This window comes from Palaemon carinicauda, chromosome 1, assembly GCF_036898095.1.
Source record: "Palaemon carinicauda isolate YSFRI2023 chromosome 1, ASM3689809v2, whole genome shotgun sequence".
NCBI lineage: Eukaryota > Metazoa > Arthropoda > Malacostraca > Decapoda > Palaemonidae > Palaemon > Palaemon carinicauda.
The window spans coordinates 158835439-158850183 of NC_090725.1; the positions used below are offsets into that span (position 1 = coordinate 158835439).

The following is a 14745-nucleotide window of genomic DNA, read 5'->3' on the forward strand; positions in this document are numbered from 1 at the left end:
CAACATAATTGATAGGCGTATCTCTTCTGGTGTGCTAAGGTACTGAGTGAAGGACAAACCATGGTTCAATGATGATTGTAGACGTGCTTATTTGGAGAAGCTGGAGGCCTATCATCTTTGGAAGGGTAACAGATCAGATTTGACCTGGAATAACTATACTCAGCTTCGAGCTTTTGCTAAGAGAGTTTATGCCTCAACTGAAAAGGAATACAATTTAACCATAAAAGAAACCCTTTCTGGTACAACTCAAGAACATAAATGGTGGTCTACCCTTAAATCTGCGCTCTTTGGTGTTGATGCAACAGTTCCTCCTTTACTTAAACCAGATGGCTCAGTCACTCACTGTCCAAAGGAAAAGGCAACCCTTTTGGCTGATGTTTTTGACAGTAAACAGAGTAATGAAAAACTTGAACTTCCTCATTCCTGTTTTCCTGAGGCTAAACTAACTAGTTTAGCTTTTCTATCTCGTGAATTTAAAGCCCTGTTGATGGACCTTGATGCTTAACGAGGTGTAGACCCAAATGGTATTTTTCCTTTGTTTTTTATAAAGACAGCAGATTTCTTAGCTCCAAAGTTATCTGTTATTTTGCGCAAGTTAGCAAGAAGAGGAGCTTTTAGCACTTGTTGGAGAATTGGTAATGTTACTCCTCTATGTAAATGTGTTTGTGGTAGCTCAAGTCCCACTGATTACTGCCCAATTTCCATAACTCCCATGTTATCTAAAGTTTTTGAACGTCTTCTTAATAGGTTTGCTGAAGGTAATCATCTATTCCCTAGTTTGCAATTTGGTGTTCGTAAAAGCCTTGGAGCATGTGATGCCCTTCTTACAATCTCCAATTCTGTACAGAAATCCCTTGCTTATGGTCAGGAAGTTTGTATGAATGGCCTTGATTTTAGTGCTGCCTTTGACCGTGTTAATCATGAGGCCCTTGTTTTCAAACTCAAACAGTTGGGAGTGGGTGGGTCATTTCTTAGCATTATTATTGATTTTTTAAGTAATAGATCTCAAAGAGTTGTTGTTGATGGGCACCATAGTGAGTATTGGAATGTGATATCCGGTGTTCCACAGGGTAGTGTTCTTGGCCCCGTTACTTTTCATACTATATACACATGACATGTGGTTTGGCCTAGCAAACAAGCTTGTTACATATGCAGATGATGCTACTCTCTTTGCATCAATTCCATCCCCTGAATGTAGATCTGGGGTTGGTGAATCCCTTAATAGAGATTTAGCTAAAATTAGTGCATGGTGCAAATTATGGGGTATGAAGTTGAATCCTAACAAAACTCAAAGTATGATTGTAAGTAGGTCAAGGACAGTCGCTCCTCAACATCCGGATATCAGCATTGCAAATATTTCTTCAATTCTGTTTGACTTTTAGGCTTTTAGGTGCAATTATCAATATTAAATTAATGTGGTGAAACACATTAGGTCTGTTGCACAAAAAAATTGGCTTATTGAGAAAGTTGTTAGATTTTCGGTGATCAATCTATACTGAAGTGTTTTAATTCTTTCATTTTACAAGGTTTGTGTATTGTTCACTCATCTTGTCTTTAGCAGCTGTTTTTTATCTTAATATATTGGACAGGAACTAGGGTCTATTAAATTTTTTATTCCTGATCTAGATATTAATGATTAATATCTAGATCAGGAATAAAAAATTGAACAACGGTGCCAGAGATTAATAATTAATCTCTGGCACCGTTGTTCAATTAGTTCGTTATGCATGTTGCATAAGTTTTTTCATAATGCTTACCATCCTTTACATTCGGATCTTCCCGGACAGTACCATCCTGTTCGTATTACTAGGTATGCAGTTGATTCTAATAATTGGGCCTTCTCCATCATGAGGCTCAATACTACAGAGTATTCTAGAAGTTTTGTTCCAGCTGTGACCAAGATGTGGAATGAACTTCCTAATCGTGTAGTTGAATCGGTAGATCTTCAAAAGTTTAAACTTGCAGAAAATGTTTTTTATGTTGAATAGGCTGCCATAAGTCTCTTATTATAGTTTATATATGAAAGATCTGTTTCAATGTTATTGTTCTTAAAATTTATTTGAATTGGTCATTGCTTCTCATATACAGTAGTTTACTGTATTTATTTCCTTATTTAATTTCCTTACTGGGCTATTGTTCCCTGTTGGACCCTTTGGGTTTATAGAATCCAGCTTTTCCAACTGACGTTGTAGCTTAGCTAGTAATAATAATAGTAATTGGATTCCCTGTTCTAGACTTTAACAGGAAAGTTCTTTTAGACCACACAGCACAAGAATCCCCTAAGACATTTTTATTAAGATTTCTAGGTATAAAAATATCTAAAATTTAATTTTTTCCGTAACCGAAATACAAACCACGCTATTTACATTGGGTTTACCTTTCGGCGTAGCTGAAATGGCGAGCCATTAGAATTTAACGAGGGTGTATTACCCCCGCGCTAGTTAGCAGGGGGGTAAGGGAGTGGTAGCTAGCTACCCCTCCCCCCCTCACACCGGTGAACTGCTTCACTTCACTTTTGGCTCGGACAATGGACAGACGTCTCTGTCTTTGTCCTCGCTTGGCAGCCATTGTTTGTTTTGTCTTTACTTAATCACTTACTTTTCTTTTACTCAATATATATGTAAACATTTTTTCGTGTTTATGTATATATTTGAGTATAAAAATCAGTAAGTTTCCTTTTCAGAGTTTGTGCTTGTGTGATTAGTATACGATATCTCCGTGGAGCCCTCAGCAGTTAGGCCACCATGGTGTATTTTCATGGGTCGCGATCGAGTTTGACTACGGTCTTTCTCTCTCTCTCTCTTGAGGTCGTTCACCCTTTTACTACGTTACTTTTACTACGTCTGAGTAGCTTCCTTCCCGTGTGGGTGGGGTTGCTACGCCGTACGTTTTGTCTCAATTAGTTTATGAATCTAATTGTATTTGTTGATTTTTCAGCTTTGTAGAACGATTCCTTTCAGGGTTTTTGTTCTTTCTTTAGTGTTCATTCATTTTTAAATTACATAATTATAATTGTTATAATTCTGTTTTGGTTACAGCTCTCCTTCCGTGAGTGTAAGTGGTTATGAGGGCACGTGCCTGTTGTGTAATTCTTGTGTTCCTTTCCCTTGGGATTCCTCTTCGGAGCCTTCCCGGGGGAATGAATGTTAACTAATGATTTTTGTTTTTATTTTTCACAGTTACCGATCTAGTTCGTTTCTGTAATGTGACAACGGAGTGAGCTGTCTTGTTGAGGCCTGGGGATTCGGCTGTTGCTGCCTCCCCTATAGACCTTCGTCAGGGGCGTGTCTCCTTCTCCTGGAAGTACTCCCGTGACGATTGACAGCTCTCCAGTTCATTTTAGAATACTCAGGAGGCTCGCCTCCTTGGGTGGGGAACTTTGCTTTCGAGGGAAGTTTTCTTGTCCAGGCTTGAGTTTTTCCCTTGGGGGGGGTTCTTCTCTTGCATTTTTTTCGTGCGACTATGCTCTTGGTGCTGAGCGGTCGCACCTGCAGTTACGCTCAAGGGGCTGGGCAACTGCAGGAGCTCCTCTTCGGAGGATTGCTCTTTTTAGGTCACTGGCTGACCCGTCTCTTCTATGAAGTGTTTCTCTTTCGTTCGCGAGAGAGTACACTCATAGAGACTCCTCTTCGGAGGACTCTTCTGCTTTTGTTGCTGTTGGCCGCCTTCGCCGTAAGGCTCACCGTCCGCTACGTCGTAAGGGCCTCCCATCTCCCTATAAGGGTGCTAAGAGGTGCCTTTTTGAATCTCCGTTTGCAGCCTGCAGCTCCTTCCTCTTTAGATCTCTCCGGGGATCGATCTCCACCGCCTTCTTGACCTTCCGCCCCTGGTGCAGATGGACAGTAGTCTGAGCTCGTCTTCCGACGGACAACAGTCTTCCGACGGACAACAGTCTTCCGACGGACAACAGTCTTCCGACGGACAACGGTCCCTTCGAAAGGGTTGCCTCCAACGGGGGTGCTTCCCTTGCGTGTCAGGGTTCCCCTGTGCGCCCTTCTGCAGTGTTCTCTCCTGCTCAGTGTTAGCGCACAGGCGCTCTCCTGCTCATCAGCGTTTTCCTGAACGCTAGCGCTCTCCTGTTCGCCAGCGCTCTCCTGCTCGTCAGCAATCTCCTGCGCGTCAACGATCGCCATCGATCTGCCACGCGTGTCAGGTCCCCTGGACACCATCAGTAGCGATCTAGCGCTCGCCTGCTGTGGACCACGATCTCCGTTAGCTGAGTCTTGCCGTAGATCTTACTCCTGCTCGCCAGCGCTCACCTTTACTTCTGTCCTTCTGTGCGCCAGCTTTCTTCAATCGCCAGCGCACATCTACGCGCCCTTTCCTGCCACGCACCAATGGGCGCCGACGGTTTTTCCTGACCGTCCAGGATCGCCTTATTGACAGCTCGATTCAGCGCTCACCTTCCTGATGCACCTGCGCGCCTTCCGTTTAGCGCGATGCGCGCTAGCCATCCCTAGTCTCTTACGCGTTAGCAATCGCCTACGCGCCCGCGCGATTCTTCGTCTGCACGCTAGCGTTTTGTTAACGCACCACCGCTCGCCAACGCGCCGTCGCTTGCCGAGGCGCCATCGCTTGCCAACGCGCCTTCACTCGCCTATGGGCCATCGCTCGCCAAGACGCGCCATCGCTCGTCAATGCGCCATCGCCCGCCTACGCGCCGTCGGTCTCCCGACCGCCTGCGCTCACCCGCGTGCCCGCGCGACCGCACGCCCACGTGCCCGCGCGCCTGCGCACATGCGCTCCAATGTTCGCCCATGCGCGAACCAACGGTATTCCATCGCGCGGACCAACAGTGTTCCGTCGCGCGAACCAACAGTGTTCCGTCGCGCGAACCGACGGTGTTCCGTCGCGCGAACCGACGGTGTTCCATCGCGCTAACCGACGGTGTTCCATCGCGCGAACGTCGGCTCGATTCCTGCAGTATCCATTGCTCGCCTACGGGTCATCGCTCGCCTGTGAACTTTCGGATTCCAACCACCAGCTCTCGCCCTTCCTACCACGCTCGCCCTCCTTCTGCGCTCCCTTGCGCACTTTCGTCAGCGCTTCTGCGTGCCCGCGCACGGGCGCTTCCACGTTCGCCCACGCGCAAACCATTGATTACCATCGCGCGAGCGCCAGGGCGATTGCGACCGCGATTCCCGTCGGGGTTTCGCAACATGGCCAGCCTGGCGAGTTTTCTGTAGCGTATTTCCAGAACACTGTCTTCACCCCGTAAACGCAGAGCATGGCACATGCAAGAGCAGGAAGAATCTTCAGGGAGGTCTGAGCAACATTCTTCTTTCCAGAACCTGTGTTAGCCCTTCCTCGTCATTCCCTGGAAGGGTCTTGCCAGGGAGCTTTCCGTTCGAGATTTCTCCGTCGGGCAAGGGGTGACTGGTTTAGCCCTTCCTCTTCTCCATCTCGTGGAAGGGGCTTACCAGGTCCTTTCCCTCCTCGGTTGCGACCCGAGGTTTTGTACAAGGAAGCTCCAGGAAGATCATGGGTACTTTCCTCCTCTCGGGCTCAAGCACCTTGGCGTTTCGTCGCCAAGTTTCGAACTTGCGGGCAAGCTCGATGTTGGACCATCTAGACGCAGTGACCGAGGGCTTCCTCTCGGGTGTCTCATCCGTGGAGCGGTTGTGCGGAGGAAGTCGACTTCCGTTTTCTCTCCTCCAAGGCGCTTTCTTCCAGACCCTGCAGGCCTCCAGCGAGGCGCTGGAGGCCTGCCTCTTCGGCCTAAGTTATCGGACCGGCTACGGCAGCTAAAACAAGGTGTCCAATAGCAGTCCCCTCCTGTCAGGGACAGGTAGCACGGGAGGCTCTCCCGTGGGGGCATAATCCTAGAGGGAGCGGCAGAGTTCACAAACTCTAGGATTGGCAACCCCCCCTTGCAGGTTTCACGCTGGGAGGATGCCTAAGGTTACTCATCCGGATAACAGCTTCCCGATGCCAATTCCTGCACGATCTCCGTGATCAGCCAAGGATATCGCGCCTTGCTCTTACCATCTCTCCGTCTCTGTCAACGATTTCAGTGTCACTGAACCTCTATGCCATGGGGTCGGCAAGAGTTTTGCCCGTTTGGGCAGAATGATCCATGCCTTAGGAGAAGGTCCTCCATAGGGTCGTCGACGGCTTCACCCCCCGGCTTCTTCAGTCGATCCTTTCTCGTAGGAAAGCATCTGAGACGGGAATTCCGTAGTCGACCTCTCAGCTCTGATCAAGTTTGTCGAACAAAGTTCGTCCAGCGTGGAACAGCAGAATCGATCAGACTGGTAACGAGGCGACAGGACTCCTTAGGCCCTGAATCGGAAGGACGGGTACTTCCAGTTTCCATTCCATCCATCTTCCAGGATGCTCTTGGAATTCAGCCTAGACTTGAGATGCGGTGTGGCGATCCCGCCGCGGCATCGCAGGTTTTTCCCCAGAGAACTCTCCCTGCTTTCCTCATGGCCGCTCAGGAGCAGGCTTCTGCCTCCTTCGCCTTTTGGAGGTCTGGTCAACTCCGGTAGGCTCGGGTTCGACCTTCTTCAACGCCGGGATAAGCTTCCGGGTCCTTACCATGAGTGAGGGATCATGGTAATTTGCTAGGAGCCTTCTCTTCTTCTGCCTCAACATCTGGAGTATCTAGCCATGATATTGAGACGGCCTTACCACGTTGGAAACACCGCTTCTCATCCGATCAGCGAAGTTAAGCAACGTTGGGTCTGGTCAGTACTTGGATGGGTGACCGCCTGGGGACGCCAGATGCTGTTGCCTCCTTCTCCGAGCCTTCCCTTCAGTTGACTGTGGCAAGGCTGACTAGAGTCGCAGTACCTGTTCTTAGTCAAGCAGAGCTTTCAGCCCTACCTTGGAACGTTTCCTGGGTCTCTTTTCCTCATTGACCCGTCTAAAGTCACGAACGGTCGCCTCAGGATAAGTTCCCTGTGGGGCGGCCCAAGTTCCGGTGGTATCAAAGCAACGATTAACCGGACTTTCTGGCCCCTATGGGACCAGCGGAACATTTAGACCTGCAATGGGTGTTGACCTATGGAACCTTTTGATGGGAGTGGATATTCTTGTCCTTTCCCCATATTTTGATGCTGTTCTCGGACTCGTCAAAGAAAAGGGGGTGGGGGGGGGCATGTTCCGGTTCAGGCCTATGGTCAGGAGCTGAAGGATACCTCTCCATCATTCAGGCAGGCTTATGGGCCGTAGTCTGGCCCCTCTACAGATCCTACAGTTCCTGCCGCGTCGCTCCGTGCGCGACGACTTCATGGTACTTTCATACCTTCGCAGCTTGCAGTAGAGATACTGAGATGATCCGAGGTCCTCTCTATTGGCTCGCTCATTCCGGGCAGAGGAATGTTCTCTCCGACTATCTGAGCAGAGCCTCGCGGATAGAGGGTACCTGGGGGTCTTTGGCCTTTAGTAGCCAGCAAGTCCTGGCCTGGGGGACCTGATTGCGACAGCCTGGAACTTCAAGCTTCCTCTGTTCTTCCCCCCGGTCTCAGACCCCAAGACTCTTTGGCAAAATGCTTTCCGGTGATGGTGGGACAACATCGACGCCTGCGTCTTCCCACCATTGTTGTCTGTTGAGAATGGGTCTCAACAAGACCAGGTTGTCTGTCAACCTTTCGATGGCCCTGAGAGCTCCACTGTGACTATACGCGGAACGGTTTCCGGACCCTCTGCTTCCCCTGACGGAACTCCCGGGAGAGCTTCTCCCACGGCACAGGCTACTCAAACAACCACACTACAACATCTTTCACGAGCCGGGGCATCGCTTCGGCTTCACGCCTGGAGACACTACGCCGCCTCCTCAAGAAGAGACAACCCGCTACAGTTGCGGAGCGGAGGTCGAGTCACCTGGGATAGTCATCCTCAGGGGTCTACCATGCGAAGTGGAGAGTCTTCTGTGGTTGGTGTCGTGGGATAGATACCTCTTCCCTTGAGGCCTCTTCTCCAGCAATAACGGACTTATTGCTTTTCGGCGGGAGGAAACTCCTTTCCGCTCTCGGCAATGAAGCCTGTCGCTCAGCCTTTCCCTGGCCTTCAGGCTGAAAGGAATAGACTTTTTCCTTCCCGCTGGACCGTTCTTCGCTCATGCGAAGCTGCAAACGTCCCTGCCCCTAGTCGGAGTGAGACCTCCTCCATGGAGCATGGTTCGGACTTTTTAGTCCCTTAAGAGATCTTCTCAAGAACCATTACGTCAGGCCTCTGATCGTATTCCGTCTTGGGGGACGGTGCTCCTGCTCACTCTGGCCTCGGCCAGTGTGTAAGCAATCTTCTTGGTCTCGTACGACTCCGCCCTTTCTAAGGAATAGGGAAAGGCAACATTCAGGTTCGCTCCTGAGTTGTTTGCTAGACTCAGAATCTTGGGGTCCCGGCCCTTCGGTCCAAGTCCTTCAAGATTTTGAGTCACCATTCTGTATCAGATGACCCAAACCTTCTCCTTCTTGCCAGTAAAGGAATCGAGGGGTTATCTTTGGGAACAGCTGCAGTTTGTCCTCATGTGCAGCCGGGTTGGGAGCACAGGAAGGACACAGGGGAGAGTCTCCAGTATACCTCTTCAGCTCGGACTCAAGGACATTCATCTCGACCTGACTCCAGACCCTCCCCTGTCACGTCGCCCTACAGCACGATGTCGGATACATCGCAACGTCCCTCGCCTTCGAGTAGTACTATTTTGTGACGCAGGTGCTACAAGCTGGAGTCTGGAAGCGTCTAATGACCTTCGCAGCCCGCTTCCTGCAGGACGTGACCCACAGGAGTATCGATACGTTTCTATCGCTCTGTGGTGGCTACACAACAGCTGGTCTAACCTCAGGCTCCTTTTTGGACAGGTAGCAGAAGGTTGAGGGCATTGTTATCAGGTTTTAGTCTGCATGAACGAAAGAAGTATGTCTGGCCCTTACTTCTTTCTTCATCGTCCCCTCTACTGGGGAAGCAGCATCCTGGTCTCTGCATAGCTGACCTCAAACCTCTGCAGGTAAACCATGCTTCCTTGTGTTCCGAGTATTGAGTCAATACTGTCGCGTCCCCCATACCCTGACGAGGTGGTATTGGGAACGTCCTAACCCAGAGTTCCTTCTGGAACTCCAGGTCAACTGCCTAGGACGGGTCACACTTCTTCCTTCACACACAAGCTTATGTAGGCCACACGTTTCCTTGCGGAGCAAGGAACTTGTGAGGTGCAGGGACTCCTTTTCTCGAGTGCGACTCACTCTGATTTTGAGCCCCCGGTAAAGCCAAAGCCAGTATGGCTGGGGACTTTCCACCCTTCCTAAGGGGTAAGTCACCCAATGTAGATAGCGTGGTTTGTATTTTGGTTACGGAACAAATGACAAATTCGGAGATAATTTGTATTTTTCCTAACCATACAAACCTTAGCTATTTACACATATTTGCCCGCCAGCCCTGTCCCCCAAGACAAGTCCTACCTCTAAGTGAAGTGAAGCAGTTCACCGGTGTGTGAGGGGGGAGGGGTAGCTAGCTACCACTCCACTACCCCCATGCTAACTAGCGCGGGGGTAATACACCCTCGTTAAATTCTAATGGCTCGCCATTTCAGCTACGCCGAAAGGTAAACCCAATGTAAATAGCTAAGGTTTGTATGGTTAGGAAAAATACAAATTATCTCCGAATTTGTCATTTTTAGGATATCTTACCACCTGCCTAATAATTGTTCCGTAACCGAAATACAAACCACGCTATTTACATGGAGTTTTACTTTCGGCGTAGCTGAAATGACGAGCCATTAGAATTTTAACGAGGGGGTAGGGGAGTGGTAGCTAGCTACCCCTCCCCCCCTCACACACCGGTGAACTGCTTCACTTCACTTTTGGCTCGGGTGATGAGCAGACGTCTCTGCTTCGCCCTCGCATTATTGACAGCCTTAATTTTGTTTTGCTTATTCTTTCAGCTTGTGCGCTTGAAGTTGGCCTCATCTTTTCTTCCCATCATGCGGAAGTGCCCTGGACTTCCCGACCGCCCTTGTGGAACGTTCATGTCGGCGGTCGAGACGGACCCTCACTCCTTATGTCCGCAGTGTCGAGGTCAACGGTGTGAAAGGGATAATACCTGTAGTGAGTGCAGGGAGTGGCCTACCTCCCAGTGGGAGAGGTTTGCCCGGCGGCGTAAGAAGAAGTCTAAGCGTGACCGTTCTCCTTCAAGGGTTGCCTTGAAGAAGGAAGGTTCCAAAGACTCTTCTTCTGCCGCCCGAACCTCCTCCGAAGCTCCCACTCGATCGGTCTCTCGCGAGAGGCTGGCGAGTGGTAGCGTTGGCCCTTCTTTTGTTTCCCAATCTCGGGGTTCGGGAGAGGGCGTTGCCTCCCATAGCGAGGCAGCTCCCCCTCCTACTCCGGGGGAGGGCATTGATCTTGTTGATGACCATGTTGCTAACGATGATCTCTTACAGCTTTGGGCTTCCTTGGGGCTTAAGGGCTCGCCCTCCAGAGAAGCCCTGTTTGACCTGATCCAGTTGGGTGCAGCTGTCAAACAGTCGCCGGTAATAGCAGAGGTAGATCCTCTGTCTATTGTCGACGTTGTTGTGGCAGAGGCTTCCGACGGGTCCAGTCAGATCCCTGCTGCGTTTACGGATGTTGCTGAAGGCTCAGTTCCCCCCTCCAAACATCCTTCGAGGGAGGAGCTGGGTCCAACGGTCTCTCCTGCGGGTGACTCTCCCCCTCGGGGGAGTGCACTGACAGAGACTCCTGTTCGGAGGACAGACGATGGTGTTGCTGTGCCTCGAGGTCGTCTTCGCTGTAAGGCTCGCCCTCCTCTTCGCCGGAGAGGCCTTTCTTCTCCTTTCAAGGGAGTTAGGAGGCGCCTCTTCGGTTCTTCGCCTTCGACGTCCCCTGCAGAGGATCCTCCACGACGAGAGCAGACCGTTGCAGCTGCATCGCTTGACCTCTCCGCAGATCGTTCGCGATCTCTCACGCCTGCCAGACCTTCCAGTCTTCCATCACTGTTCCTAGACGCTGATGCGCAGTGGGCGCCTACGCACCCCGTTGTCCAACGGGCACCGGTCCCTTCGGGGCAAGAGGGCTTATCCCACAATGTGAGTGAGTCCCTCAAGCGCTAGGTCTTACCTGCGTGCGCGCGCAGTCCTAGAGGTTCCTTAGCTAGCGCACAGGCGCTCACAGGTTCCTCTGGACTCACAGCGCCCGGACGATCTCCTGCCGAGTCTCGCCGTAGATCTCCTGCCTGTCAATGCCCTCCTGCGCGCCAGCGCTCTCCTGTGCTACAGAGACCTCCTGTGCGCCAGCGTTCTCCTGCTCGCCAGCGCACTTCTGCTCCTGCTGCGCGCAATGCGCCCCATCGGTCTCCTGAGTGTCCACGATCTCCTGCTCGTCAGCGCACAACTGCGCGCCCTGTTCCTGATGCGCGCCAACGTTCACCCGCACGCCCGCGATCTCCGGATCTGGGCGCAGGCAAGGACACTGTCCCTCCGCCTCCTCGCCGACGTTCGCCTATGCGCCAGCCATCGCCTGCGCGTCATCGCCCGCACGCCATTGCCCGCACTCTTACTTCTAAGACAGCCCGAGTTCCTGCGCGGCGCGCCCACGAGATGTCTCCTGAGCCCGCCCACGAGCTTTCGCCTTTGCGCGCATCCTCGCCCTCTGGTCCTACGCCCCAGTTGGTTCCTTCTGAACGCGCAACTGCACGCCAACGATCTCCTATGCGCCCGCGTGATATCTTGCCTGCGCGCAAGCGCTCTCATACGCGCCAACGCGCCCACGCGCCAGATCACCAAAGGTCTCCGACACACCCACGCGCTAACTCGCCTGTGCGTAGTCGATCGCCTGTTCGCGCTACGCGCCATCGCTCGCCAACGCGCCGTCGCTCGCCAACGCGCCGTCGCTCGCCAACGCGCCGTCGCTCGCCAACGCGCCGTCGCTCGTCAACGCGCCACCGATCGCCTATGCGCCATCGTTCTCCCGACCGCCAGCGTTCGCCCTTACAACCACGCGCACCCTCACCTGCGCGCCCACGCGCATTCTCACCTGCGCGCCCACGTGCACCTTCGCCTGTGGGCCCACGCGCACCTTTGCCTGCGCGCCCACGTGCCTACTCTCCCACACGCCCCCGCGCCTGCGCGCATGCGCGCCAACGTTCGCCCGCGCGCGAACCAGCGGTTCTACCATCGCGCGAGCGCCAGCGCGACCTCGCCAGCGATTCCCGTCGGGTTTCGCAGCGTACCCAACCGTGCGAGTCTTCGGGGACGCGGGCTTCCAGATCTTCGTCCTCGCGATCTCCACCCCGCAAACGCAGAGCTGCGCACGTCCAGGAGCAGGAAGAATCTTCGGAGAGGTCTACGCAACATTTTTCTTTTCAGGCAGGCCCCGTGGTATCCACTCCTAAGGATCAGCCGATCCCCTTCCCTCCAGCGGGTGTTGCTGACACTGCGTCAGTCAGCCGCCAGCCTTGGTTCGGGTCCGTGATCAAAGCGGTCGTGCAGGCTATAAAGCCGGCCCTCGCTGATCTGGGACTGAAACCAACGACACCCGCGTCCCTGCTGAAGAGAAGGAGAGGATTGGACTTCGTGGTAACTTCTCTTAGGGTTAAGCTGGCTCCCAAGAAGCTCTTCAGGAAGGCCCCTTCCCCCTCGCAGACGCCATCTCCTTCCCCTGTGGACGAAGCCTTTCCGTCCTCAGGAGTATCCAGCGAGGTGAGGCGTTCTCCCACGGCACCAATGGGAGGAACCCCACCTCGAGGAAAAGAACCATCTCGCGTGGAGAGGAGCCCCCAGGCTTCTTTGCTTGAGTCCTGTATCCCTCCCAGGAGGGAGCCTAAGGACTCGAAGACTGCTCCTAAGTCTTCTACCCGGATTCGACCAGAGCTAACGAGACCCCAGGAGAACGTCCACGTATCTCCCCACGTAGAGCTACTGGGGACAGGAGACCTTGCTGCCAGTCCACAAGGAGGAGAGCAGCACGAGTCGGAGCATGCCTTCTGGCAGGTCCTGAGTCTAATGAGGCAACTCAACGAATTCAAGGACCCCGAGACCGCCCCCCGCGAAGGCAAGGATACGGTCCTGGACCAAGTCTACGCTACCCAGAAACTCCCAAAGGCCAGCGCGGCTCTGCCCTGGTCCCAGGGAGTGAAGAGTGCCAGAGACAAGGTTGAGGGCCAGCTCGCCGAACTCGCCTCCTCCAGCCGTTCCTCTGCCGGAAACAAACTCCTCCCACCTCCTCGTATACAACAGAGGAGGTACTTACAGATCATGGGGGAGTTTTGTTTAGCTCTTCCCCTCCACCACTCTGTGGAGGAGCTCTCTAGGGGAATTTCTCTTGAGAAACTCTCCGCCCGGTAGGTAACATTCTCGGCTACGGAGATCCTAAGCCAGGAGAAGGTCACGAAGTGTGCCATGCAGGCCACTTCGTGGCTGGACATCTGGCTGGGGTCTCTGGGCATCCTATTGCGATCCGAGGACTTGTCCAAGGAAAGCACCAGGAAGGCCCTTGAGACTTTCCTCCTCTCGGGCACGCGCTCCATCGAGTTTTTAGCTCACCAAGTTTCGAACTTGTGGGCAAACTCTATCTTAAAACGTCGTGATGCCGTGACCAAGAGGTTCCACTCGAAAGTCCCAGCCGTGGATGTCGGCAAGCTCAGACACTCCTCTATCCTTGGAGAGAGTTTGTTCGAGCCCAAGGATGTGGAACGGACAGCTGAGAGGTGGAGGAAGTCGAATCACGATTCGCTCCTCCAAAGGGCCCTTACATCTCGGTCCTACAAGCCTCCAGCTCCTCAACAACAACATCAGCAGCCTCGTCAGTCTAGGACATCGAGACAGGCTCCGGCAGCAAAGGCAAAGGTGTCTAAGCAGCAGTCCTTTCAGGCGGAAAGAACTCCAGGGGAGGTAAGAATCCTAGGGGGAGCGGCCGAGGCCGTAAACACTAGGATTGGCAATCCCCCTGCATGTCCACCAGTGGGGGAATGCCTACAAAGTTGCGCGGACAAGTGGCAGCAACTTGGGGCCGATTCCTGGATGATCTCTGTGATCAGCCAAGGATATCGCGTCCCGTTCATAACATCTCTTCCTCCCCTGACAGTGAATCCAGTGTCGTTGAGCTCCTATGCCATGGGATCGGTGAAGGGGCTAGCCCTTCGGGCAGAAGTCGAGACCATGCTCAAGAAGGATGCTCTCCAGGAGGTCGTCGACGGCTCCCCAGGCTTCTTCAGTCGACTCTTTCTTGTAAAGAAGGCGTCCGGAGGCTGGAGACCTGTCAAAACTTCATGTGCACTCTGGATTTGAAGGACGCGTACTTCCAGATCCCAGTCCATCCGTCTTCCAGGAAGTACTTGAGATTCAGCCTAGACAACAAGATCTACCAGTTCAAGGTGCTGTGTTTCGGTCTCTCCACAGCACCTCAGGTGTTCACCAGAGTGTTCACCCTGATATCTTCGTGGGCACACAGGATCGGCACCCGTCTCCTTCGCTATCTGGACGACTGGCTGATCCTGACAGACTCGGAGTCGACCCTTCTTCGACACCGAGACAAGCTTCTGGGACTTTGCCAAGATCTAGGGATCATGGTAAATCTCGAGAAGTCTTCTCTGCTTCCAACTCAGCGACTGGTATATCTAGGCAAGATATTAGACACCAATCTCCACAAAGCCTTTCCATCAGACGACAGGATAGCAAGGCTGAGGAGGGTCGCAAGACCTTTCCTCAGACGAGAGAAGCTTCCAGCCCAATCTTGGTTACGTCTCCTAGGTCACCTTTCTTCTCTGGCCCGTCTAGTTCCGAACGGCCGCCTCAAGATGAGATCCCTTCAATGG

At 52.6% G+C, this 14745-nt stretch overlaps 1 protein-coding gene and 1 non-coding gene across 6 annotated transcripts in view; both read left to right on the top strand.

Annotated features, from left to right (window-relative positions):
• LOC137652693 (E3 ubiquitin-protein ligase RNF19B-like) overlaps positions 1-14745 on the top strand; it is a 305828-nt gene that overhangs the window by 84042 nt on the left and 207041 nt on the right. The gene's annotated exons all lie outside the window — the stretch shown is intronic.
• Positions 6620-6738, top strand: LOC137659032 (5S ribosomal RNA). The gene has a single exon (XR_011047456.1). It is a non-coding gene; the product is annotated as a 5S ribosomal RNA (ribosomal RNA).